Source organism: Lotus japonicus, chromosome 3 (assembly GCF_012489685.1).
Source record: "Lotus japonicus ecotype B-129 chromosome 3, LjGifu_v1.2".
Classification (NCBI taxonomy): domain Eukaryota; kingdom Viridiplantae; phylum Streptophyta; class Magnoliopsida; order Fabales; family Fabaceae; genus Lotus; species Lotus japonicus.
Window position 1 is genome coordinate 35,801,486 of NC_080043.1, and position 27,982 is coordinate 35,829,467.

Below are 27,982 nucleotides of genomic sequence, written 5' to 3' on the forward strand. Positions count from 1 at the left end.
CATATAAGACAAATCTAAAGGAATCTTCCAGCTGGCGTGTGAGCCTGTCCAAAGGAAGGGCGGGATTCGATGTTGTTCCGTAAATCCCGCCATGGCTGCTTTCGTTCATCTAAATGCTCGATTTGGGCGGGAATAAGGGATCCTTATGTCCCGCCCAGTCCAAGAGTTAAATCATCTCTATCTCTATCAAGTAATTGAACATAAAGTATTTACCTAAAAGTCAAATCAGACAAACGATACTTTACAGTTCCTAGGCTTAACTGATCTACAATCACTCGTAGAAGAAGAGATCTATGTAGACGAAAGCAATCTTGAGAAAGATTGTTTTGGGAGAAGTCTTGTATAATACGTGTTGTAAAGGAGTTCTTCTAATACTTAGTAAGGAGGAGCTTATAAAAAAAACTTAGTAAGGAGGAGTCCTAATAATACTCACAAGGAGGAGTCCTTCGAATACTTTTGCCTGGAGAGGCAGGGGCAAAAGAATACTCAACAATGCATGGAGAGGCAGTGGCCAAAGAATACTCAACTGCCTGAAGAGGTAGGGACAAAAAGTATTTGTTGTTTCTGGAGAGGTAGGGGCAAAAGAATACATGTATGGAGAAGTCCTTGATAGTTGGAGAGTGAAATCTTGGTGCTACCAAGGACTGGACGTAGCCCTATCATTCTAGGGGTGACTCAGGATAAAAATGTCTGTGAGCATCGTTTACTCCTCTGCCCTTAAACTTCTGCTGCACCAAACGATATCGGTGAAGATAATAAATCTTTATATCGTTTGGAAAACCAAGTTTTTGGTGGGCACAATTCAAACATCCCTTTCTTGTGATATTCAGATCAACTTCAGATTGGAAGTGTGGACATTTCACCATACTTCTCACCCACCCTCTTCCTTCAACCCCTCCCAAGACACTACCTTTTCAGGAAAAAAAAAAACACAACCTTTAAATCCACAACCACCAAAAAGAGAGAGAGAGATAAAATGAAGCTACTGTCATTGGGTCACAATCTGGATCTGAAACGCGACGCCGTTCAAACCCACAAAATCCATTAACCTCTGAACCGAAAGAGGCAAAGATTGAAGCTTTTATGCTTCTCAAGATCTGTCACAGCAAAAATCCATAAATAAACTAGAATGAAGCTTCAAAAAAAATATATATATATATATATATGAGAGAGAAGCATTTGATTTGACTTTGAGGTGGGATTTAATTGGTGATGCATAGGTTTCCATGTCAAAACTACTTCACGTTGTTGTGTTTTGTTTGTTGGGTTTCTGGGGTGAAAAGGTAGAAGGACTTTTGGGACGAGAAGGTTGAAGAAATTGAATTTGGCATTTCAGGAAGTTTGAGTTTTTAACTTAGTGTCATGTTTAATTTGGGGTAAATTAGTGTAGTAATTAATAATTGAATTGACATGTTGAAGAACAAGAATTATGTTGAAAAATGATGTTGAAGAATTTAGATGATTAAGTTATTGTAATTGTGGACTGATGAAGATGATATTTTTTTGGTTACATGATGAAGATGATATAGATGAACACGAGAGCAAATAAAGATTAAAAGATTTTGATTAAAAATATTTAATTAAGAAATTTGATTAGGTCCCCTATTTGTTAAAAGAATTTGGTTTTGGTCCTTCAATAAAACACGTGGCGTGCCATGTCAACGCCGTTGTACACCTGACAAGTCACCGGAGTTCATTTTTTCCGGCGAGGACCAATCCCAACTATTTCCCAAAGTCTGAGAGTGTATTTCAGAAGATTTTCCGAAAATGGACGAAAATCAAAACTCGCTCAAAGTTTAGGGACGAAAAACTTATTTAACCCTATTTTTTTATTGGTACACATCATTTTAGATAGCTCGCCTTGATCTGGCTTAAGTTAAGCAAGCACTTGTTGACACTTGGATTCTTAGCTTTCATGATTACTCTTTAAATTTTTTGGTTACAAGAGGAAAATTAATAGTAGAGGAAAACTAACTAATTGCATCTTAATACAGTGATGCATAAACAAAAGAGGGAGGGTTATTCCACCATTGAAACGGCGTCCCAGTTCTACATACTTCCCGAGCTAGAGCGTCTGCTGCATTGTTCTTATCCCGCTCAATGGTTACCAAATTAATCTCCTCAAAGGTAGTCATCAGCTGCCTGATACCCTGGATATCCTCATGGTTCCAATAGCTTGCTAAATCATTTAAAGAGATCACGCTACAATATATACACAAATTAAGAATCATATTATTACCATGGTTACAAATATTCTAATAATTGCAAGGCCTACTCTACCAAAATCTATCCTTGTTGACACTCAAGTAGCCCGCCATTACCTTCCCCCCAGTATTTCTCATTCCATCAATAAAAAAAGACCATGTAGAACCCAATGCTCCAACAAAAAAGTTCGAGTCTGCAGCCATCAAGAAATTAACTAGTGGATAGTTAGTGCTGGTCTTTCTACCCAAGCTGGCTTCATACACTGCCATTGACATATTATTCTTAACTTGGCGTCTTACCTTTGTGTAGTGAAAGTTCCACTGAGGATATTCTCTCGTTTTGTCAATGACTTGCTGAATCAAACTTCATAATGTTATTAGAGTGTACAATAAACTAAAACAACATCTAAAATGACTCAAAATATATGATTAAGAATAAGAAAGATCAAAGTTTGGTACCTGCATCTCAGTGGACAACCAAATGTTATTAAGGTTTGGGAAGTGCTTTCGAATCTGTTCAGCAAGCTGCATGTATTCTTCAAATTCAACAACCTTCATTTCAAGTGCTTTGTCTCCTATCCTTACATGCATGCTTAGAAGAGGCGTAGGGACCCAAGGCTTGTGATTGGACCACACATATTCTTCAATTTCAGAGGACCTTGGCTTGTCCTTAATTTCCTGTGGCAGAGGAGTAAATGTAAGTGTATAAGTTTTACAAATAAATTGCTCAATTCTACAAAGTACTATCTAATACTAGGATGAAAACCCAACGAGTCCCGTTCACAGTAGTAAAAAGTCGTTGTTTGGTCAAGAGTTCAATACTTAGAAGCCGTACTCTTGAGGGGATCTTTGACCTTCACCACACCCGAGATGAAATTGCGCGCGAGAGTAATTTAACAAAAATAAATAATATTATGATAAAAACACAGGTGAAAGCTTGTCTGACCGCCTCACAGGAGCACAAAGTGTCCTAATTAGTTAATTTGATATAATATATTCCTATTTACAAGGTCATTTTTAAACATTTAAGTTTATTTATTTTTGGTGAATAATAGAAATAAAGAAACAAACTACACTAAGCCAGCACAACAACCCTGATCTCAAGTGAAAAGTGAATTCAACTCAGTAGATGGCAATGGCCATCTGTGGAGATCAAACTAACAACGCAAACCCAATATAGAGCTTGACAACACACACACACATGGCGGAAAGAATTGGCATTAGCTTATCGAGATAGGCGAGTCGCGTTGGGGAGGACTCAGGGTTTAGGTCGGCGTCTGGTCGGATTTAGGGATAACGTCATTGTCCGGTCGGATTTAGGGTTTAGTTCGGCATTGATTCAGGCGAGTCACGCCGGTTTAGATTCTGGGCTTTGGTCGTTATCGGGTCAGATTAAGTCGAATTTAGGATTTAGGCCAACATGGAGTCAAGCGAGTCATGTTGGGTCGGATTTATGGTTTATGATGCCATCTGGTCATATTTAGGATTTAGGTCAACATCGAGTTGGATTTAGGATTTAGATTGACGTCGAGTTAGGATTTTGGTGTGGTTTACAATTTAGATCGACATCAAGTCAGATTTTATGTTTAGGTCAACGTCAGGTTGGGTATTTAAGGATTTGGGTTCATTCTTCTCATGGTCATTTAGATGCAAATTAAAGTAGTCTCTTTTGTCCATTGAGAAAAACATTGTATATTTAAGAATTAAGACAAACCCACCTTCGGCCAGTTTTCACCAAGGCTTTCAAGAACCATTTTGGCAGCTAATTTTCCAAAGGCATCATGGCGAGCCTCATTCATCAAATTGCATGTGTATTCAGTAGGGAACCTCATTAAGTAGCGTACAGCCTAAAAGCAACATTTATGGCAACAAGATTAAATCATGAAGTGTTGCTAAAACGAGGACATAGTTCCCTTTTTGCAAATACAGATTTTTGAACCTAAAATAGTGTCTCAATTCCATGTTCCATTAATGAAATGTTAGCATATCAATTCCATGTTCCATTAATGAAATGTTAGCATATCAATTAAAAAATATAGGATTGGAGTAGTTACGCATGTCAAAATTTTATTGGTGGAACAGAAAATAAGACTGAAGATTTCATTAATCCAGAGAACAAGTACCTGTGCTCTCCACCACCGTCTATCCATTTTTCTATGAGAAGCCAACAGAGTTCCGTTTATATCAGTTGTAGGTTGCATATTATTCCATGGAAGACCCCACTTTCTGCAAGAAGGAAGCATTGGAATTGGAAGAATAAAAAACATTCAATAGTCATAAATTGCAGTTAACTCTGAGATCATCAGATTGGATGATTATAATTAGGCTTAATTCTACTTTGGGTCCCTGATGTTTCACAAATGTGCGGTCTGCATCCCCCATATCTAAAATGTGCGCTCAAGCTCCTTCATGTTTCTAAAGCGGTCGATTAAAGCCCTTCCGTCCATCTCCGTTAGTTGACTAACGGAAATACTAATGTATCACTTATTTAATCAATAAAATATTATTTTTAAAAATAAAATAAATAAATAAATTTTAAAATTTTACAAAAGCATAAAATTCATCTCTTATATATCATCTTCAACTCCTGAACTTAAAACCCATTAATTTTTAATTTAAGAAAAAAAAACTAATAATCTTTTCAACTTTCCCAAATTCATACAACCCAATCCAAACCCAGAACCCCAACCCTAAATATCTGTTTAAAAAAACCCAAATATTTTTAAAAGATTAGTTGCAGCCTCAGCCACCGCAACTACTGTTCCCGAACCTCAATCACTTTCTTCTTCTTCTTCATGTGTGATGTACTGTGAAAAAGCTTCAAAAATCTGAACCCTTCAATCTTCCTCCCCTTTCTCTCCCTTTTTCCTTCTTGGTTCTGTTATGGGTGAGGATTTTCGGGTTGGGGTGCTTGTTATTGTGTATGGATCTGGGTTTTCTTCACCAAACCCATCAACAATTCATCACCCCTAGTGCCCAGATGCTCACATATCTGAAGAGAAAAGGAAAGGGGACTGATGATGCAAAGCGATGACGAATCTGGCAGAGATGAATTCGAATCTGGAATCGCTTCAGAAGATTCTGCTCTCACCAAAGCCTTCTTTGTCGACGACGACACCTTCAGAGCCTTTTGCCGCCGACCAAGCCCGCACCATCAACTCTCCATTCGATTTGTGTTGTCAAGGCCTTTCTGCAACGGATCTGACTACTGGGTTGTGCATTTATGGTTTGGATTTCAGATACCAAACCCAACGTCTTCCCTTCTATTTCTTCGATTCTCTGTGATTTATGGGTTTGGGTTTGGATCTGGGGTTTGTGAGAGTAGAAGCTGACGAGTTCTGGATTTAGGGTTTTGAACTGGGTTGCATTTGAACATGAGTGCTGCTTGAACCTGGATTTCTGAATTTTATGTTTTTGAAAATTTTTAGTATTTATTTATTTTGTTTTAAAAAATAAATATTTTATTGATTAAAAAAGTGACACGTCAGCATTTTCGTTAGTCAACTAACGGAGATGGACGGAAGGGCTTTAATCGACCGCTTTAGAAACATGAAGGAGCTTGACGCACATTTTAGACATGGGGGGATGCAGACCGCACATTTGTGAAACATCAGGGGCCCAAAGTGGAATTAAGCCAAGCCTTATAATTACCTAGGAGTTGGTCCAGCCCATACATGCTTGGATGTATAATTTTCTTTTGTGGTCACAATCCCCCTGCTCTGTGCCTCTTCATTGTTCATGAGCTCGAATGCGCGCTGGCGGCATTCTGAGGATGTTTCTGGAAAGAAGTAACAGTCCCAACTAGACCTGGAACTCTGGAAGTTCCTTCACAAGCATCATGATCAGCCCTGTTATAATAGTTTGTTATAAGGACTCTTCCTTCGTTGATCGCAATTCCAAGAAGTCCACACATGGAAGCAATCTGAGCTCCAATACCATATCCATGAAATCTCTCCCAGTCAGCAACAAGGAACTTCACATTCGGGTGGTTACAGTTTAAAGGGTGCTGGTGGATCCACAAGTCACGCTGCACTTTTCTTGTCAATGGATAATTTTCTTCATCAGATCCTGCAATCTGCAAAAGCTTCCATGTTAAGTAACAAACTGGCCAGTAATTCCAACATGAATTCCACCTCATCTTTTAACTAAACAATGAACATTGTATTTGTCCTAATGAAGTTCATAAATCTGCCTCATATGGTGTGCTTCTATTAGTAATGTTAGAGTCATGGGTTTTTTATTGAAGAAAGATTCTTTGTAAACTTGTTTCTCAGAACATCTTGTTAGGAAAGATTTGTTTGAAGATTGACAGTATCTAGTATCTAGTGGAGAAAATTTTAGAATTCGGGTTAATAAATGTGGATGATGTCCAAATCACTTATGTTTTGTGTTCAATGTACGATGCTGAACTCCCAACTCCCTCATGAATCATTATATGTGAAGAGTCTTATGTTCCGCTGCGCCACTCAAACAATTTTTACTCTACTCTTTATAAGGACATACTTTGTCATATTTTTAGTCAATGCGAGACTTACCAGCATACTTCTTCACGTCCAACACTGGATATGTAGATTGCAAATTTAGAGAACCAGACATATGCAGTGCCAGTGACTCATTTATGGATGACCAAATAAACGAACTTAGACTAGACTAAGATACCAGCAAAAGCTTTCTCAGATATGATTGTTCTATTCTTTTAAAGGAGTTACTTGTCTATATCTATTATCTCAGGTCAATCAACTATTGCAATAAAATCTGCTTCAAAACAGTTAAAAAGGATTTAAGAAACATATTACTAACTACGAAAACAAGAATTGGCCATGAAAAGGTGACTTTGAGGTAACCATAAACCAAATATTAGCACCAACAAAGGTAAACAAATCACGTTTGTGAGTTAACTAAGTAAGTTATGATGAATCCAGCACTTGAAAAATAATTAAGAACGTACCCACGGTGGATAAGCCCCCTCAGATGCAGCCTGATTCTGCAGCCGAAGATCAACAGGGAATGTGTGTAGAAATCCCTTCCAACTTGTCCATGGAGGGAACCTCTCATTTCCTTCACGCTTATCAAGGTTTCCAAACAGCTGTGTTTTCGCCTCACAGTTTTCCAAATGTGGAGCATTAGGCAAATTACTATATATTCCACCATGTTTCTGCTGCTGCAACTGCTGCAAGTACTCATCACCATTTCTCCCAGTTGCAGATTTATTCAGCATTAAAGCAGCACTCCAAGCTGAGTAAAGCAATGAGACTCTGTCATTGTTGTAATCATCAGAAGTTGAATTCCCTAGTGACATGGTTGAAAATGAAATGGGACGAAACAAAGAGGTGGAAGTCGAAGTCAAAGCAGCCAGGAACAGAGAGGTGAGGCAGACTCCAGAGAGAAACCCCACAACACAGATTTGACAAGAAAACGAGGAACCCATTTGCAGTGCTCTCTGCGAAACCGCTCTCTCAATGTATTTTTGGTTCACTGCGTCCATTTCACTCGAGAAGGTAGCTTTTATTACCAGTATCCTTAACAGGTTCGGTACATTTGTTTATGCTTAGGAAGCAGAACAAAAGACATACACATGATGCAGTGTTCAAGAACCATGAGAAGAGGGAAGAGTGGTGGTGGCTTCCAAACTCCAATAGAATATGTGGTGCATGTGCAACTTGCAAATATATATATATATATTCTCTTCACTCTATTCCATCGATATCCCGTTTTTTCATAAATATATATCTAATCTGTCTTTGACTTTGAATCAAACTCACAGATCTCTATGTTATTATATTTTTTTGGGCTTGGAGTGGAAATTTTCAAATTTCATTACCTAAAGAAACGGATTTCGTGATTTGTTGTGATCATAAAGATGAATAGAAAAAACCAAAGGCTATAGGTGTGCTGGTGGGTGGTGTGTGCGTGTAATTTCTGCATACTTGAGGCTTATAATTCTGGTCTGTTTGTTTTTGGATTGTGGTGGAGGTTGGGAATTTGCTAATGGAATTTTGCCTTTCCTTGCAACTAGGAATATGGGACTGCTGTCAATATTAATTATGGAAGGGGAAGCATTTTTGATTGGTTGCTGTCATGTAAAGCTAAGAGCTTAGCTACTGGTTCTGATGGAGCATGGATCAATTTATTTTTACTGGTGGTGATGGAGTTATAGATGCTGTTGCTTGTGGAGTTGGGGATTGAAAGGTGCTGCAACTAGCCTTTGATGGGATCTGTCTACTATGCATTGGTGGTGATTATTGCATTGACTAAGGGCTCGTTTGGTACACCGTATAAGGCATGATAGTATAAACTTATACAATACATTATGGACTTATCAATTATTTGGTGATCATATTGTATTGTATAAGCTTATACATCAATCTCCTCTTATACATCAAAATGATAGATTATTTAATGATGGATAAGACATGATAAAAGTGCAATGTATAAGCAACTTGAATATATTTAATCAACCGTCACCACAATCACCCTCCACCACCACCGCCTAAAACACTACCACCACCACCACCACCGTCACTACTGCCACCACCGTCGCCGCCACCACCACCACCATTGTCGCTGCCACCACAACCACCCTCCACCACCACCGCCTCCACCAACGTCGCCGTCGCCAGCACAACCACTTCCACCACTACCGCCAGTCCGCCACCACCGTCGCCGCACCACAACCACCCTCCACCACCGTCGTCGCCGCCAGCACAACCGCTTCGACCACTACCGCCACCATAACCACCCTCCATCACCACCACTGTCGTCGCCACCACCTCCACCGACGCCGCCGCCACCACCATCACTGTCGCCGCCACCACAACCACTCTCCACCATCACCACTGCCTCCACCACTACCACCACCACCACCACCGTCGTCGCCACCACCACCATGCTCTAGTCATCGTTATCGCCACTACTACGACTACCACCGCCGCCACCACCCTCCGCCATCACCACCACCAGTATTGTCATCACCACCACCAGGCTCCACCACTGCCATCATCGTTGATATCTTCATACCACCACTATCGTCGCCCCCACCCTCCACCACCACTTTCACCACCACCCTCCACCATTGCCACCATCGCCACTACTGTCACTACTACTACCACCGCCGCCACCACCACCATCCACCACCACTGCCACCATTATCACCTTCCAATACCACCACTACCACACCACAAATGTCGCCACCAAATTATACAATGTATGACCAAACGTTGTATACTATTAAAATTTTATCAGACTTTATCCTATCAGACCTCATACAATCAGGCCTTATACTATCAGGCCTTATACTATACAGCATACCAAACGGACCCTAAGGATTTATGTACTGCTTACTTTTCCTTCCTGGAGGTGGTGTTTAGTCTTAATTATGTACTCTTTTTCCTTCACTAGGTTTTTCCCAAACGGGTTTTCCTAGTAAGGTTTAAATGAGACATTTTTTATAAAGTCTTGCTTCCTAGGAGTTTGTCTCGTGAGTTTTTTAGATGTATTTTCTAAGTACACTTTTTTTTCTCTCTCTTTTGTATTGGATTGAAGTACCCCTTGTCATTCATATCAATATAATTCTATGCTTATAAGAAAAAAAAAAAAAAACCTTATTACTAGTAGCCAAGAGTGTTGCAAACAAAAATTCTACTATTAACATCTAAATTTTATTTTTAATTTCTACAAAAAATATAGAGTTAATCCTTTAATTGGTCCCTGTGGTTGTGTGGCCGTCTAAAATTAGTCCCTCCCGTAAAATCTAAGTCCTCACGTTTGAAAAAGTGTGTGTAGCAGGTCCTCGCCGGAGGGACTAATTTCCACACTTTTTCAAACGCGAGGACTTAGATTTTACGGGAGGGACTAATTTCAGACGGCCACACAACCACAGGGACCAATTAGAGGATTTACCCAAAAATATAACTTTATATTACTTTTTAACTTTTAAATCACTCAAATTTAAAAAAAAAAAAGCTAAAAAGCACTTTTGGCCCCTGATGTTTCAAGTTTGTGTAAATTCTGCCCCTACTCTATTTTTGTCGATGTTTCTACCCCTCATGTTTTCAAACAGTGCACCGTCTACCCCTCCGTGTCAGTCTAGACGTTAAAAAACTAACGGAATGAGCTGATTTGACTTTTTTTTTATATTTTTTGGACCTGCAACGTGGAAATTACAAGTGAAATTAGAAAAAAGGGGCATGAGAGATTCAAACTCAAGACATGTAAGTAGCAAAACATGCATTTAACCAGTTCCGTTACATACATAATTGATATATACATCAAACAAATTTAATTTAGGGTTAAAAACTATAACCGTCCCTGAACTTTGAGCGAGATTTAAAAACCGTCCCTCGCCGGAAAATTATCTGAAAACCATCCTCAGACTTTTAAAAACAAATTGGACCCGTCCCTCCGGCCACCATAGCTCCGGCCAGTTGCTTACGTGGCTGTGCACGTCAATTAATGATCCTATGTGTAATTTTTATTATTATTTAAAATAAAATAAAAATCCTAATTAGCAATTAATCTAATTAAAAAATTCCTATTTAAAACTACTCATTTCCTATTCATTTAAAAAAATAAAATTTCGAAATTAAAACTAGCAATTAAAAATTAAATCTTTTTTTTTTATGATTTCTTCATCTTCTTCCTCGGCTCTCTCTCTCTCTCTCTCTCTCTCTTCCTTCTTCCTCACCACCATCCTAATCTCTCTTTTTCCCAGCCACCACCGTACCACCACACCACTTCTTCTTCTTCTTCTTCTTCTTCTTCTTCTTCTTCTTCTTCTTCTTCTTCTTCTTCTTCTTCTTCTTGCTGCTCTCCTCACCTCCTTTTCATTCCCTTCCATAAGAAAACCCTAAATCCCATTTTATCTTCCTGAATCAAACATTAAATCCCTTCCCAAACAAATCGAACCCTAAATCCCTTCCCAAACGGCCAGATCTAAACGATTAAACTTTGATTTTCCATTTGCATGTTGTTGTTGCTGTGTTAGTTTCTTCTTCTCATCTTTTTTTTTCTGGTTTTCTTGACAGATCTTTGGGGTTGGGTTTGAGTTTCTGGGTGGTGGGGGTTGTTCGATGGGGGTGAGGGTGGTGGGAGTAAGGGTGGTCGGTGCCACAAGATGTGCCATAGAAAAATACAAGAGTACATGCCTCAATGCGAGGACAAGGAAAAAACAGAAACCAGCAAAACAAGAAAAACAGGGGAGAGAAAAACAACAGCAGGGTCTCACAATAAGGAGCAGTGTAAGACTACCCAATAACCCAACAAACAATGGGTCCCTTCATAAGAAATCGAAGCCCAGTTCCCACCAACAAAGCTGCAGGTAGAAGACATAGCTTCGAAACCTATTGCCCTCTTCCAGAAACACTACATGTGAAAACCAGTAATTTCGATGCCCTCCTTGTCCAAGCAAAAATCAATTATCCCGCTGCCTTGATGCAGAGGATCGGTTGTTGCATCCATTCTTAAGTTGAACAATTGAAACATTTTCCTCTGCCTGATAACCACTGCCACACTCGAATTTGGGCCCTCTCTGATATTGACGTATGGGTTTCTGGGTTGGTGAGGTTGGGGGTGGTGGGTTTGATTGTTGATTTTTGTTTTAGTTAATTAGAGATTTAGGGAATCAAAGGGAGTTTAGGGTTAATTTGGGGATTTATGGGGCTTAATTTAGGGTAATTGGGTTAAATAAAAAAATTAGGATTTTTTTAATTTTAAATAATAAAAAAAATTACACATAGGCTCATTAAATGACGTGGCATGCCACATAAGGGCCTCGCCGGAGGGATGGTGGCCGGAGGGACGGGTCAATTTAGTTTTCAATAGTCTAAGGATGGTTTTCAGATAATTTTCCGGCGAGGGACGGTTTTCAAATCTCGCTCAAAGTTCAGGGACGATTATAGTTTTTAACCCTTTAATTTATATCATTTCCTTGATCATCATCAACTTCATATACTCCTCTTCATCTCTCTAATCCACTTAGGAACATCTCCTGAGAAAGCCTGACTGACGGAGGGGTAGACGGTGCACTATTTGAAAATATGAGGCGTAGAAACGTCGACAAAAATAGAGTAGGGGCAGAATTTGCACAAACTTGAAACATCAGGGGCCAAAAATTCATTTTAGCCTAAAGAAAATTATTATGCTTGCAAATTAATAATATAGGTAACTTTTAAATCACTCAAATTATAGAGCAAATTATTATGCTTGGAAATTAATAATATAGGTCCCTTGACAGATCTAAAGTGAAAAAACTAGCGTAAAAGTTACCTCAAAACTATTGATTGGAAAATCATAATATCTAATCTATAACTACTATAAAGGGATAGCATTTTGGCTACTATTCACATAAGGGTTTTTATTCAATGTGATGAGGTGCACCATAAGGGAGTAATTAATTAGTTTTGAATCAGCTTTTTGATCAACTTTTTCATGATTGTTTGAGTTTTATTCTTTTTTCATGCACTTTTTTCAGGTTTTTACTTTTTATCTTCAATTGTGCAGTGTAAAGTAAATGGATCATTTTATGGCAGAGTTTACTTTTCCGGAAACTTTTTATGGTATAAAGTGACATAAAATGTGTTGTGATTGAATATGGCTTGAAAATTTTGCTATATAAGGGTGTGATTCTGTGTTTTCTGAGGCCAAGCTCATCACTAGCAGCATCATGCAGTTCTGACTATTGTTTAGTTTTTTAGATGACAACTACCCTTATTTTTGGGAAATTTTGTAACTCCCTCTTTGAATGGAAGATGAATCATTTGGTCTGCATCTCTTCTTTGTAGGCGTGTATTGTCTGTCTGTGGAACTCATGTTAGTGCCATCTCTGGTATGGTGTTAAATCAATACATGCTGAATGATATGCTGCACTGTTTCTGGTTCAACTTTGGCTTGTACCTTGGGATTGAATGTGCTGCATGGTTTCCACTTTTACATACCATGTGCGTGGGATTTATTATTGATTGGAGGGGAATTTTTCTACTAGGTGGTTCATGACAGAAGGCTTCTTAATGCTGGACAGGTAGGTGGTGCTTCTATTTCATGGTTATCGTTGATTTGTATTTTCCCCCCTCCTACTTCTCCTTATAATTTTGGTTTTTGCATTGTTGTGGTTATTTTTAGGATTGGGATATGGAGACGTTGCACTCCAAGTACTCGACCAAAGTACTAACCAAAGGTATTTTAGAGTTTGTGTTATGACTGACCAAAGTTCTGGAATTGGATGAAAGCTAAGTGCAAGAATTTCAGTGCGTCCTTGTGTGATTGGATTTCAAATCCAAGGAGTTGTTTGGACAACCTCTGAATTCCTCCTTGATTGAGCTCCTATGCTGCACTGGATGTCCCTGGTCTGGAAACTGAAAAATCAGATTTGTTTCAGGCTACTGTTATCACTCTTTTTGAAAGTATGTGTGTTTTTATGGGGCAGTACCCTTGCTCTTCAGATTTCTCAACCTATCAAGGCTGCAATGATCTTTGTGCTTTGTGCAGTAGTATGTGTTGTCAAGTGGCCTATGATGAATAAAAGTAACTGTTGGAAATATATTGCGGTTGTATTCCTGTCTTGTACATATATAAACATGCATTGAAGTTTGCTGTGACTGTTACCATGTTCCATAAGGTAAAATCTATAATGTAATTTTGATTTTGGACTTCCAATATATAAATGTCACAATTTCTGATAACCATAGCAGATTGGGGATTGCATTCAGTATTCTGGGCTTCTATTTTTTCTAATACTGGTTGAGGGGTGAAGGTGTGCAAGGTTGCTAACATTATATTGGAGAAATAGAATGGGGAAAGTATTGCAGGAAGTAAACAATTTTGATTCTCTATGTATGGTTCCAGCTATTAAATTGCTATGCGTTAGTACCATTTAACCACAATGCAGGGGATTATTTTGTAAACTATATGAAACATAGGTGATGGGGACATGGCTTCCTTAGTTCATTAGTGTGTCTTTATTTGAACTATCTAATAGCTTTGAATTTTATTTCTATTATATCCCTCTCTTCTCTCATGTATTAAGGGTTGGGGCACCCCTTGTGCTCCCTTAATACAATTCTTTGGCTTACCAAAAAAAAAAACATGTGCTAAATACTAAATTTAGTCTTTGATTTGAGATTACTTCGTCACTGGAAGAATTTTGCATGTCGCTGGTTGTCTCAATAATCATGTTCCAGTTCAATGTGTAGAATAATAAGAGAAATTTTCTTTGAGTGAACTTTGTTTTGATTCAAATTCTAAGTACAATTCTGATTGTAAGCAATGTTGCTTACTTTGACTATGTTCCATCGATATATTGTCGGTTATAATTCATTCACACAGCCTTCAATAGTGGCTTTACTTGCAGCTTTGTTATTTGTTGAGCCAGTTAGAGTTATTGGAGCTGCTGGGCTTGTACTTTGTGTCATATTAGATGTTATGTATTCATTAATATTCTCATTCTGCCTTGTGATATATATACTTATATAGTATGAATTTCCCTCATCACCCCAAACTTTTTTTCGCTTTGCAGTTCTTTTTCTCTAAATTTTTCTGCCTTTGCTTACAAGGGATTCCTGGTATTCGATAACCAAGGTTCCAGTTCCTCTGTTGCACCATTCTCTTCTATGTATTTTTTGTTTATTTTAGTTTTCATTGTATTTTTCATGCATTAAGTCTGTTACTTGTTCTTATTTCTTTTCTGAATTTTGGTTTTCGGTGGAGCAGGTGTGTAATTGAAAGTTATAAACAAATTTCTTATTAATATTAATTGCATTTTTATATAATAAAATTAATTATTTTTTGTGTCTATTTAAATAATATCATATACATTTTTTATTTCGTGAAAAATAGTATCCGTGCGTTACCGTGCAACGCACGGGTAACTATCTAGTTTTAATACATTTGTGTAAAAATAAGGCCAAAAGTACAACTGTTAATTTCTCAATTAATGGTTCCATGTGAAATTGCTCGAGAATGATGGTCAGACATAAGCTTTTTGTAGACATACAGCTTAGCGGCTGCCATTAATATTTGCAGCAGATAGAAACTTTCAAAAAAAGCGTATAAGTTGAATATATGGGAAAAACAAAATTTCCATATATCATTTTTCAAAATTATTCTTTCACATTAAAAGAGCTAAATTTGGCAAGGAGATGGGTGGGGACAAGTTTTATCATCTTTGCACCTACCCTTATGCTCTTCAAAAATGGAACAAGTTTAGGTGCCCGCGTAAGAAGGCGGTGATAAAGAATACAACACCTAAGTTCAAAGGTGCTGATGAAGGAACTTATGTTGAAGAAGAATAAGTGTTTGATTAAAGAGATGAAGATCATGAAGGGACTTTTGCTGAAGAACAATGAGACTTTTATGCAACATATTCAATTGATGAAATGTTGTGTCATAGTAACGGGTTTGTCTGTGTTGGTTATGGTGATTGTCAAGTTGTTTATGTGATGATTGTGAAGCGAGGGGAAAGGGGAATACTTTGATCAACTTCAATACACATGATGGGATCTAAATCCTGAGAGAGATCAATCTCAGGGGGGCACTCATTGAGAGATTAATCTCACTCTGTTGTGTTTGACTAGACTTTATTTCCTCAGGTGATGGTGAACCCAATTTCTGGTTCTCAATGGTACTGTAAGGCCCAAATTTCAGTATTAATATTATTATTTAAAATCTGACTTACGCTCAGGGTTATGTGCTAGCCTGGGGAGGCCGTGAGAAGTGTATGATAAAACTGACAAGAGAAATGATATAAAATACTATATATATATTTATGAAATTATAGCCATTTAGAATGCTAGTCTGAGTCATATTCATACCCGATTGCGATTCTGAGTATTTGAAAAGTGATTCCCCACGACTAGAACACTAATTAAGCCCCAATTCTAAATCAGAGCGGGAATAAGACCCGTCAGGGTATTTTTTGTGCATGTGTGTGTAATTCCGGAACTTTCCACTGTAATATCGATAGGGTTTTCTTCCGGGAACCCTGGAGGAGAATTATTTAACCTCCGCAGAGACTTTAGTGAATTCTCGGGCCACAAATAAGAGTGTTCAAGGCCCTTTCTGGAGTTTCTTGATCCTTTTACCGTTATGAATCTTTTACGCGAATGAAGTTTTCTCATCCGAAGAATATTTCCTTAATCAGTTCTCCGTAAGATTTTAGAGCAAGCTGCTTCCAAAATATTTTCTCACTTAAATGAATCCGGAACAAATATCGACCTTTTATGGAGGAGTACTTAGCTTAAATTAGTGGACAAAAACACCCGCACCCGCTCATCTTTCTTTCCTTCTCTTCCATTTAAAGCCAAAAAAACACTATTCCCTTACCCATTTTGTGTGTTTGGCCGTGAGAGAGAGAGAGCTAGAGAGGTAGATGAGAAAAGATTGAAATTCTTCTTGGATCTTGGTTGTTTTGTGAGTGATTTTCTTGGAGCTAGAGGTGAAGAACAAGCTTGTGAAGCTCTTGGGTCTTCTCATCCTCTTTTTCACTACCATTTATATCATTTTCTTCAACTTGCTTTTGGGAGCTTTTGGGAGAAAATGATAGTATTGGCCCCAAGCTTTGTGTTGGTAGGCTTAGGAGTATACTTTTATGCTTCAAATGCTTGTTTGTATAGTTAGATTCTTGAAGTTGTGACGAAAATGAATGCAAATGTGGAAATACCCAAAGTTGTGCTTCACATTTGTTGCTTATATGACCTTTGATTTGAGTTGTATAAAATCAGTTTTCGAAAATCACAAGTCTTAATTTTGAAAAGCGATTTTGAAATGAGCTTTTGCCATGAGTGCTTTTGTTAAAGTTGTTGTTAGGTTTATTCTCAATCTAACCATCTAGTTGTTCTTGGAAAATTTGAGGATTTAGAAATAGCTTTTCTAAGAATTGATTTTGGAAAGATTTTTTTGAAGATTCTGGCTTTGGTTTCACCATAAATTTTGATTTATCTTTGATGTGTACAACTTTGTTTTGAAGAAAATCATTATCTTGGTGTTGTTCTTGGCTTGGCCGAGACTTGTTGGGCTTTGGACGAGGCATAAAATAAATTATGGGTTGGTTTGGCCTGAGCTATAATGTAGCTCTTTTAGTTGTCGAAATTTTCCTGTCGGTTTTAGGTCATTCTGAGTTAAGTAGCTTGAGATATGGACTTTTTGGCGAGCGACGGTCTGGCTGCTAGCCAGCCTGACCTGCTGCTGTTCCTGGATTTTTCTTGAATTATGTACTTAGAATTTGGAGTGGAAAATATACGGAGGTTTAGGGAACTTTTTTTTCACATGTAGTAAAATTCTTAAAATTTTTTGGGTTATACTAACGAAATCACAAGAGGCTACACAGTTTTGAAGTTTGTTGAACAAAGTGTTTTGATGAGTAACTTGGGATTTCGTTAGTATAACTCTTGCCATGGTGACCCAACATTAGTAAAAATGGTTTCAAATGAAGGTTAACTTATAAAACTACACGTCGTGTGAATAGAAAGGTGTTTTGGGTTCCTGGAATAGTCGCAATTGTAGATGGAAGTTGGGAAAATTTTCTGCCCAAGCAAGCTCTGACAATCAGTACTGTTTTGTGTATAACTCCCTGTTTATAACTCCACCTTGGGTAAAACTTCTTTTGTTTGAGACCTAACTTAAAGGGCTTCAATCTCTAAAAACTTTATGATTATTGGATTGCTAGTTTAATACAGTTTGTATTTTTAAGTCTCCCTTAGTTTTTCTGTCTGCATTTCTGGAACAGTTGTAGTGTGTGGTTTTTAATTAATTCCACAAGTGTTCAAATTCTAGGAAGTTTGCACATTTAGAGGTCGTGAGCTTTAGGATAGAAGGAAGAGGAGTGAGCTTTTTGAATTATTGAGCTCTTGAAAGAAGGTTAAAGAGAGAAAAGAAGGAGAACCCTAACCACCACCATTTAACCTCCATCATTCTTCTTCTGGCATCTTCATCTTGTTCTTAAGGTAAAAATCGCCCAAAAAGCTTTGTGTTGGTAGGCTTGGGGTGTGATTGGCAGGGCTTTGGGCAGTGATCCAATACTGCTTGATTTTCATGGTAGAAAATTAGCTTACTTCCTCTTTTCCTTGAATGAAAGGGTTTTCAATTCGATTGAACTTTGGTTAAAAGATATGAGAAATTGTTGGAGTTTTCATTTGTGTCCTTCTAAAACTTTCTACCTCAAGTAATTCAGGAATTTGAGAAATGGGAGAGAGTAGAGAGAGAAACACTGGGTGGGAGCGGCGGTGGCACCAGCCACGGTGGCGGCGGGCGACGGTGAGAAACGGCCAAGGTTTTTATCACCGATTTGGATATGGGGATCCCCAACGGAACTCAGGGCAGCATCATCGTCAGTGGTCGGGGAACCATTATTACCAGCAATCCGCGCGGCCAGGAAATGGCAGATTCAGCCCTCGTCATCAGAAGGAGCATCGTTCTTCTCAGACTTTCTCGCGGCCAGGGGCTGGGAAATTTCAACAAATTCAGCAGAAAGAGCCAGTGAGCTCTCGAGTCCAGGGCCGCATACAACAGAAACATCAGCTTTCGTCACGGGATTGCAAAGAATTTAAGAAGCAGGGGGAATTGCACTCAGTTTATGTAGATGGCTTGAGTGATTGAATCACCTTGTTGAAATTGAGGAGTTTTTTTGGGAAGGCTGGAAGGGTGAGAGATGTTTTCATCCAGTTTCGGAAAAAATTTCAGCGGCGATTCCGGTATGGTTTTGTCCGCTATCAACATGAGGAAGAGGAAATGGCGGCGATTCAAATGTTCAGCGGTTATTGTTTGGTGGGTAATTACCTCGTGGTGAAAAAAGCAACAACGAAGCAATCTTTCAACAAGGAGAAAGGAATAGCTCAGGGACGCCAACAACAACAAGAGCGAGGCAAAGTTTGGCGTCCTAAAATCCAGCAAAGCAATCAACCAAATGTCAAAATTGATGTGCCGGTAGAGACACTTGCTTCAACTCAACCACGGGATAATGCACGCAGTACAGTGGCTTGTCAGCTTTGTCTATCAGCCTCTGATTTGGATAGTTTATGGTACCAACGGTGTGCTCGGGCATGCACGCTCGAATCAAAGCCAGTAAATGTTATTCAAGATGAATTAGCCCATATTAGTATGTACAACTTTCGCTTCATCCCGCTTAGTGCAAATGAGGTCTTGTTAGAGTTTGTGGATAAGGAAGAGATGGAGTCAACTCTAGCGGAATGTAGGTTTTTTCTGGAACATAAATTAACAGAGCTAAGACCGTGCATTTTGCTTACCTATGGGTTAGCACACTTGGTTTGGATCCGCCTGTGGCAAGTCCCGATGGAGCTATGGACAGAGCCGTTCTTTACTGCAGTCGGGAATAGATTGAGGAGTTTTGTTAATATGGATACAACAACTAAATTGCGACATCGGGCTGATTTCGCTCGAATTTTGGTATAGATGCATCATCCACTCCTTCACTGCTTCACAATGGCAGTTAATGTGGAAGGTACCTCTTGCATAATTCTTGTGGAGAAAGATGATTCTGTTTATGATCATGGTAAGGTTGAACGCATACCGTCTACGCCGGTGAAGATATATAATTCGGAGAAAGATGATCAATCTTTTAATGAGTCGGTGAACAATAATGATAGAGATGTTGATGAAACACATGCCCCAATTCATTATTTTGAGAAGGATTATGAATCTGTTGTTGACGTCAAATCTGATGAAGAAGATGAAGTATACAGGGATGATAAATTGGAGGGGTTGAACGCCATGGTAGAGGAGGATGTGCATAGGTCTGATGATGATGCCGATGTGAATTTTTCTAGTGGTGGCTTGGACGCACAGGGAGGTTTGCCGGCGGCGGTTTTCGATATGGAGGGGCGGCCGGAGATGGCAGTTGCAGGAGCGTGGACCATGATTTCGAATCCAAACAGTATTATGGCAGCCATTAAATCCAGGAAGGAGATGAAGGAACAGTTACATGTTTTGCTTGATTCTGGTTACACTTTAAAGGAGCTTGAGGGCTGGTGGAAAAATTCAAATTCATAAGGAATCATGATAAATGCAAAAGAAATCTGCTACAATTATTTTCAAAATCTGAATATTGATGAGAATAACAAATTTGCTCTTTCAGGTTATCCATTAAATCCAAAAGATTTGAATCAGAGATATGCTTGGCCTTTATTATCCACTTATTGAGACCCACACAATATTCTCCAGCAACAATTGCCTGGGACGTGTTTGGCAACTTGGCTTCTCAGAAATAATAGCTTATTGAGTTTCGCGACATCTTTTCCAAGTTCGCTAACTTCTGGCTCGCAGGAACAATAGAACGCAAAACGTGAACACCAGAATGCTCAACGTGGAATTTTTTTTCACACCTCTCCCCATCAAATTGTGAGGCTAACGAATCCTAGTCCCATAATCCCCCCAGAATGTTAATCTCCTGAAGCTGAGACACCACAATTTCCTTCGCCTCTTGTGCAATCAGAACTGGTTACGCCGACGCCTTTCAATTCTCCAAATACAAACTCCTCCAAGAAGGGGCGTCCAAAAGGGAGTAAGAACAAACCCTTACCTATACCAGAAGGGTTCTCCCAGCTATTGACAGGAGAAGATGGTATGACAACACGCAGGCAGAGAGCTTGGTTGCTGGGACAATAGTTAGGCCTTAAACCACGGGGTTCATAAGTTTTGATGCTACGGGGGTTGGAAGCTCAAATCCGTGAAAACCATCCACACCTTAATTGACATGTCAGGGCCTTGGCTCACTAGGAATGTTCGTGGGCTAGGTGGAACAACGAAGAGGGAGGTGGTTAAAAAGGCTATTCAGCAACTGAAACCGGAACTTCTATTACTCCAGGAAACAAAATTAAATCAGCAACGACAACGTACAGTTGAAAAATGGGCGAGTGGATTTCAGATGCGTCATGTGGAGGTCCAGTCTGTTGGGACGACGGGTGGTCTTATGTGCTTATGGAGGGAGAATAGCATTCAGGTTTTGTCAGTGGTAACAGACTGTTTTGAATGCTATCCCTCTGTATTATATGACCCTTTATCGAGCTCCTAAGGGAATTATCTTGAGAATGGAGAGGATCATGCGACGCTTCTTGTGGGGGGGGCTCGTTGGGAGAGAAAAAAATTATGTGGGTGGCTTGGGAGGATTTATGTAAAGGGTCTCGGTATGGTGGCTTAGGGGTGAGTTTTCTTGAGTGGAAAAATAAAGGAATGTTGCTGAAATGGGTATGGCTTTTTGGGAGGGAGAAGAATTCCTTGTGGAGGGAGGTGCTTTGCGGAAAATATGGGTTGCCAAGGGAGTTAATATCTTTTAATTTGGACATATTATCTAAAAAAATTGTCTAGGCCCCTGGCTGATGTGTGTGCAGTATGGCGTGAGAGTGGGTTGGTTGGGAGTGTGTTTAGGGATGGGTTAGCTTGTCAAGTTGGGAGGGGGCTGGGGTGTTATTTTGGATAGATCATTGGGCAGGGCAGGGTCCTTTTAGGCTCATCTTCCCTCGCCTGTTTACACTAGCTTCACACAAGAAGGCTATGATCATGGAATGTGGTGTGGTGCATGGGCTTCGGTGGGTATGGAATCTAGCTTTTGTGAGGGATTTGCTGGGTTGGGAACGACACCAGTATGATGAATTAATGCTTATTCTACAGCAGTTGGTGCCAAAACAGGGGGTCAAAGCAGATGTTGACTGCATGGTCTGGAAGCATGATAATATAGGGATGTTTTCTGTTAAGTCCCTTTGTTCAGTTGTGGAGGCATGGTGGTTTACGAAGGAGGGGTGGTCAGTCCCAAATTTTTTAAGACCTATTTTACCTTCCAAAATTGCTTTGTTTTTATGGCAGGTTCAGAAGAATAGAGTTGCTACAAAGGAGAATTTGCATCGACGAGGTGTGGCCTTGGAAGGTGGGGTGGTATGCGTGTTCTGTTGTTCAGCACCAGAGACAGTGGCATATATTTTTTTCCATTGTCCTAAGGTTTGGCATTTAAGGGCAGCGGTGCTATTCAGGGAAGGTGTTTCGTGGGTGGTGCCGGAATCAATTCCGGTGTGCTTGGCTGAATGAGGGTCATTGCGTAGGTCCACCTCAAGTGTTTTGTGGGAATTGATTCTGTATGCGATGTGTTGTGTAGTGTGGTTAGCCCGTAATAATGTGATTTTTAATAATCAATCTTTTGTGCCAAAAGAAGCTTGGGAGTCCCATGTTTTTATGCTATATACATGGGTGAAGGCTTGGTGGAAGGAATGTCCTTACGGAGTAGAACAATTTTCTACTTGCTTTACAAAAATTGGGATTCATGGGAAGCGGTGTGTACGTTCTGTTGTGCCTTAGAAGCCTCCTCATGGTATGCTTTTAAAATTTAATGTTGATGACTCCTTTCAATCCGGTTGTGGAGGTATTGGTGGAATCTTGAGGAATAGTGCGGGGGATGTGTTAGGAAAATTTTCCAGAAAAGTGGAGGTTCAGAGAGCGGATGAAGCGGAGGTCCAGGCTATTCTATATGCTCTTCTATTTTGTCAGCAATTTTTGGCATCTAATATTGAGATTGAGAGTGATTCGACTCTAGCAGTTGGTTGGATAATTGGGGTAAATAGGAGGCCATGGAAGCTAACCAATGAGTTCAATATGATTGACTATTTGATGTTGTTTGTGGATTGTAAGGGGGTGAACCATATTATGAGGGAGGGGAACGCGGAGGCGGATGCTTTGGCTAAACAAGGTTGCTTCTGTGTGGAACCGGTTTGGTGGTTCTCAGGCCATTAGACACACGCCTACAGGGTGCTTTGCACTGGATTTTTCTTGTTTCTTTGGCTAAACAAGGTTGCTGTTTTGCTGATGCAGTTTTGCTGTTGCTGTCTTGCTGTTGTTGTTGTTGTTTTACTATTTGCTGTTGCTGAAAGTGCTGTTGCTGTTTTGCTGTTTTGCTGTTGCTGTTGCTGATGCTGATGCTGTTTTGCTGTCAATTTACTGTTTTACACGAATTTAAAAGGCCTTGTAGCAGTTTTGGACCTGTAATTCATTTGAGCATAGATTGTTGTTTTTTTAGCAGGGTGGCTATACCAAACTTGTGGTACTCTTTTTCCTTACTGGGGTTTTTTCCACTGGGTTTACCCAGTAAGGTTTTAATGAGGCTCTTGCTTGGGATGACGTTGATGCCACTTTGCGGGTTGGTGGTGGGTTTTGATTGCTCAAACTTTTGGCCTATGTACTTTGCCTAATGCTTGTCTTGGCATCGGGTTTCATCTTTCTTAGTAATAATATTTCTTTCATTTTCAAAAAAAAAAAGCATACTTTAAGAGATACAATGATAAAAATAATTAAGTTTTTCTAATTGTATTTGATGTATTTAAAAATTTGTCAAAGTTGTTGTACAATCTATGATCGTTTTAACAAAATATGACATTTTGAGTGCAGATATTGTTTCTGGAAAGAGAGGAGAAAACCTTGAGTTTTAAAATGATATTTTGAACCTTAGAATTGATGCATGATTCTTAGGTTCTTTTTGGGAAAGTTTTGGGTTTGTGATTGTGAAGGAAAGTTGAAATATGCTAAGTGTTTCCTGCTTTTAATTAAGTGAAGAATATGCTATTTGTTGTGTTGAACATGCTAACTGTTACCTGTTCTTTAAGTTAGCTAAGTCATGATATGTGCAATTACTTGGAGAAACCTCCCATGAGCTTAGATTGATGATGTATGTAGGATATTAAATGAAAATGAAATTGTATGCTAAAAGAGGCTTCAACTGTAGTAGCACAAGAAATGGGGGTTTGTATTTCGGCCCCCAAACAAAGAAATCTTGGATATGCCCCTGCGTACAATAACTATTCCCAAAATAAATTCACAAAAACTAAGCCACTACAGCAAAAAATTCTAAAACCTTCTAAAAACCATAAAGGCAAACAACCCCTAACGTCTACATTATTAGGAAAAGTCTTCATTTGAAATGGAAAGCAGCGAAAGGTTCAACCGAATGGCATCATACCAAGCATCGCGACAAATGAGACAGAGACCAATTAAGCCGTGCAAATCAAAAGACTCAACAAAAAAACATTCAACCAACGTTATAAAGCTGAGACCCAAGCATTAAGAAATAGAAATAGAAACATAAAATAATAAAACTAGAAATAACAAAGGGACCGGATAAGCAAAACACAACCGACGTTGTCAGGGCCGTGTATAGGCATTTTGAGACCTAAGGAAAAAACGTTAAAATGTGAAGGTATGAAAACACTAGAAAGGGGGGGGGGGGTGGGGTTGAATAGGGTTTTGCAAATAAAGTGCTTCCCTTTAAGATTTCAAGAAAATCTTTAGGTTTCTTAGGATAGAAGGTGCAAGGGATAAAAGATAGATGACACAATAATTTTATCCTAATTCACTGAAAAACGTCAAGCTACCTCCTGTCCACCCGTTAAGGTGATTTCTTCCTTCTTAGAATGAAGGTAATCCACTAATCAAATGTTGTTACAATCTGCACTAGCACAACTTGATAAGTGACTAACACACCTATGAACTAGCAACCAATAAGACACACAAGTATTAGTCTTCTCAAGGCTTCTGACCGAATCTGGTCCCTTAAGGAATTACAAACATGTTTGAAAACAGTTTGGGTTTACAATGCAGTGCTTCTAAATAAGCAAGTGTAAACAGATTTAGAACAATGAAGAAATAGTTTGCTAAGGATTCGCTTGAGTGTATTTTGAACAATAGTTTCTTAGCTATTTCTTCCTTTCTTTAGCCTTTATATACTCAAAGCTTTACGTGATGTTTCCATTGAAGGATTCTATCCGTTGGAGGGAAATTCTGGAATTTCCAGAACCTGTTGTGGCTGATCCTCGTTAGGTAGGCGGTCAGAATAGTACACTGCGCTTGTACTTTTGATAGTGACCCTTGCCTTTTGTTTTTGACTTATGATCTTCAGAGGCGCTTCTCATTGGAACTAGTGAAGCTTCTGATCAGAGTCACGAGGTTGCTTGGATCTTCAGAACTCCAAGTCTTCAGTATCTGGACCGTTCACTCAGAACTTCTGGTCTTCAGAACCAGCTTTCTTTGGGTCTTCAGAATCTTCAAGTCTTCAGAGTCTTTGACCTTTCACTCAGAACTTCTAGTCTTCAGAGTCTTCAGCACTTGATCTTCAGAACCCGTTATTAGAGCTTCGTCTTCAGAACTTCTGAAGGAATAGTCTACCGTTCATCAAAACATAGTGAGTGCATAAGCGGATTAATGGTCAAAGTTTGGTCTTTGACTTATGATGAATTCATCTTCAAATCAGAATCAGAACCTGTTTGTCAAACACTTTAAAGACAATCGTTAGAGTACCAAAATTGTTCATCACAAATAAATACTTGTTATTATCAAAACCTAGAGATGTACAACAGAACCAAATCTTGGTCTTACAATCTCCCCCTTTTTGATGATGACAAAACTATGTATTTCGATGAACAAAAACTAAAACAAATCAGAGTTTAAGGTTTCGAAATATCTTATCCTGATATGTATAGCTTGTTCAGCTACTTATGAATCTAAGACTTGAACTTGATTTTGAGCTAAGCTCCCCTGAATCTAAGACGCAATGAAAACGTTAAAAGAGTCTAGATTCTGAGCTATATGTAAAATTTGTGATCAGAGCAATCTATATATAAAATATGTGATTAGAGAAACATATATGAAATATGTGATCATAGCAATATGTATGAAATATGTGATCAGAGCAATAATTGACACAAGTATATCAGAGCATAACTAGTGTATCAGAGCAATATGTAAGTCGTGAAATGCTTCAGAGAAAGTCTATGAATGTTACACAATTGATCACTTAATTCTCCAAATTAAATTTTTTAAAACTTATCAAAATATTACTAGCACTCCCCCTTTTTGTCACAATCAAAAAGATTTGAAGTGGGTAAAACTTTGTGAAAAACACAAGAAGTAGACTAGTACTCCCCCTAATTAAGGTAATATGAACATAAAACGTTAGGTTCAGAAAAGGGAATAAAAAATCATAAGAGAACAAAAACTTCATATATATATGAAATGAAGTGCAAAGAGAAACTGCAGAAACAAACAATAAAGTTTTAAAAGCAACAGAAACATAAAGAAATCATAAATCCTAAAGGACTAAGGTTGAGGTCCAGAAAGCTTGGCAAGAATCTAAGCAAGCATGTTCTTGAGTTCTGTGTTGACCTTGTTCTGTTCAGTCATGTGCTGACTGAGTTCTTGTTGCTATGCCTGAATGTTTGCCAAGGTAGCTTCCAGCTCAGAAGGTCTTGGAGCAGAACTTCCAACCAATTCAGTCTCAGAGGTTCCAGCTGCTGCTTCTAACTCGGCAGCTTTAGCCTTTAGTTTAGCAGCTTCTGCTTTCAATGCTTCTAGGTGTTCAGCCTCTGCCCTTGTAGCTTCTGCTTTCTCTTCTTCTTTTCTCTTAGCTTCCTGAGCAGCTTTCTTCAGAGCTTCAAAAGCTTTTCTTTCTTCAGCAGCTCTCTTAGCTTCCATTTCTCTATCCCATTCTGCCTTCCTGTCTTCAGCAGCCTTGACACTTGCGTCTAAGGAAATATCAGAGAAGTCATGCATGTCTTGCAGAAGTTATGGGAGCAATATGCGTTGTTAGATGAGAAGCTGCCGCCTTACTTTCTGCCTTGGGCTTCTTATTCTTTTTCTGCTCTTGATCAGAGGTTTCTGATCTCTTATGCTTCCTTCCTTTTGGAGCTTCTAAAGCAGGATGAGCTTCTAGAAGTCTCTGGATGAATTATTTTGTGTCCGGCCACTTCCAAGTTTTCTTCCGCCATCATCTTCAGATACTCTAAGAGGGCTTATGGAGCGTCATGCTTGGTCTAGAGGGGAAATCCCTCAACTTTGTTTATGTTCCTAATGATATCTTCAGGAGCATCATCACTTGGAATTACAACTACCTTCTCCAAAATCCTCATGTGCCTGAGATTCTTAGCGCTCAGAGCATCACCAAAAGTGACAGTGAGATCATCTGCGTACTTGGCGTCTTCCAGTAATCGGACCAGCCCATTCTCAACGAAGATGTATGAAAACAATCTTTCAAAACGAATGTAGGAGGTAACCTTCTTCATCTCATTGTCAGTAGTTCTGGTCTTTCTCACTGACTCCTTCAGATATGTGAACAGCATGAAGGGAAGGCAAATCTGATCATGGTTCCTCAAACAGTACAGAAGGTACTTCTGAGTAGCATTGATGTAGTCTGCAGAGTTTGCGGTTGGCCTAGATTGATGCAAGTCAGAATGATCCTATGCCAGACTCTGAGATCAGAAGGCAGATCCTTGACCTTGTAATCGGTCTTCTTTGCTTCATAGTTGGTGAAGATCGCCTTGTTGACGGTTCCCTTAATCAAGGTAGATTTTTTGTCAACATTGTGAATTCTCTTTCCTTTGCGTCATTCCATTCCCAGAAGCTTAGCAATGGAATTCTCAGTAACGGTTATCCTCTGCCCTAGATCATGTGAGACAACAAAGTTGTCATCACAGTCTGCTTGTCTCCAGAATTCCTTTACAAGCTTTTCGTAAACAGGACCCTGAAGTCTTGCAAAGTAGTTTTCCCAGCCTTGAGCAATCGTCTCTGCTCTGAGATCAACACCATTTTCCTGCATGTTGTTGAAGTCCACTCTTGGTTCAGCAAGTGAGTTCTGGAAAACTGAGGATACAAGTGACGGAGCTTGGTCTTTCTGTGATTGCAGCAACTTCATCCTTTTCAAAACTTGATTTGGGTGGAGCAACAGATGAAGAACCGGTGGCAGAAGAACGTGAAGCTTTCTTAGGGAAGACAGGGCCATCCGCACTATCAGAAGTTTCTTGAGCAGT

The 27,982-nt window shown here is 39.2% G+C and overlaps 1 long non-coding RNA gene and 1 pseudogene across 1 annotated transcript; one reads left to right on the forward strand and one right to left on the reverse strand.

The window, feature by feature from the left end:
- Positions 1 to 1,795: 1,795 nt before the first annotated feature.
- LOC130749796 (uncharacterized) lies at positions 1,796 to 7,829 on the reverse strand (annotated as a pseudogene).
- Positions 7,830 to 12,656: 4,827 nt separating this feature from the next.
- LOC130748757 (uncharacterized) lies at positions 12,657 to 13,879 on the forward strand. The gene is made up of 2 exons (XR_009022769.1): positions 12,657 to 13,218; positions 13,320 to 13,879. It is a non-coding gene; the product is annotated as an uncharacterized LOC130748757 (long non-coding RNA).
- The last annotated feature ends 14,103 nt before the right edge of the window (positions 13,880 to 27,982 follow it).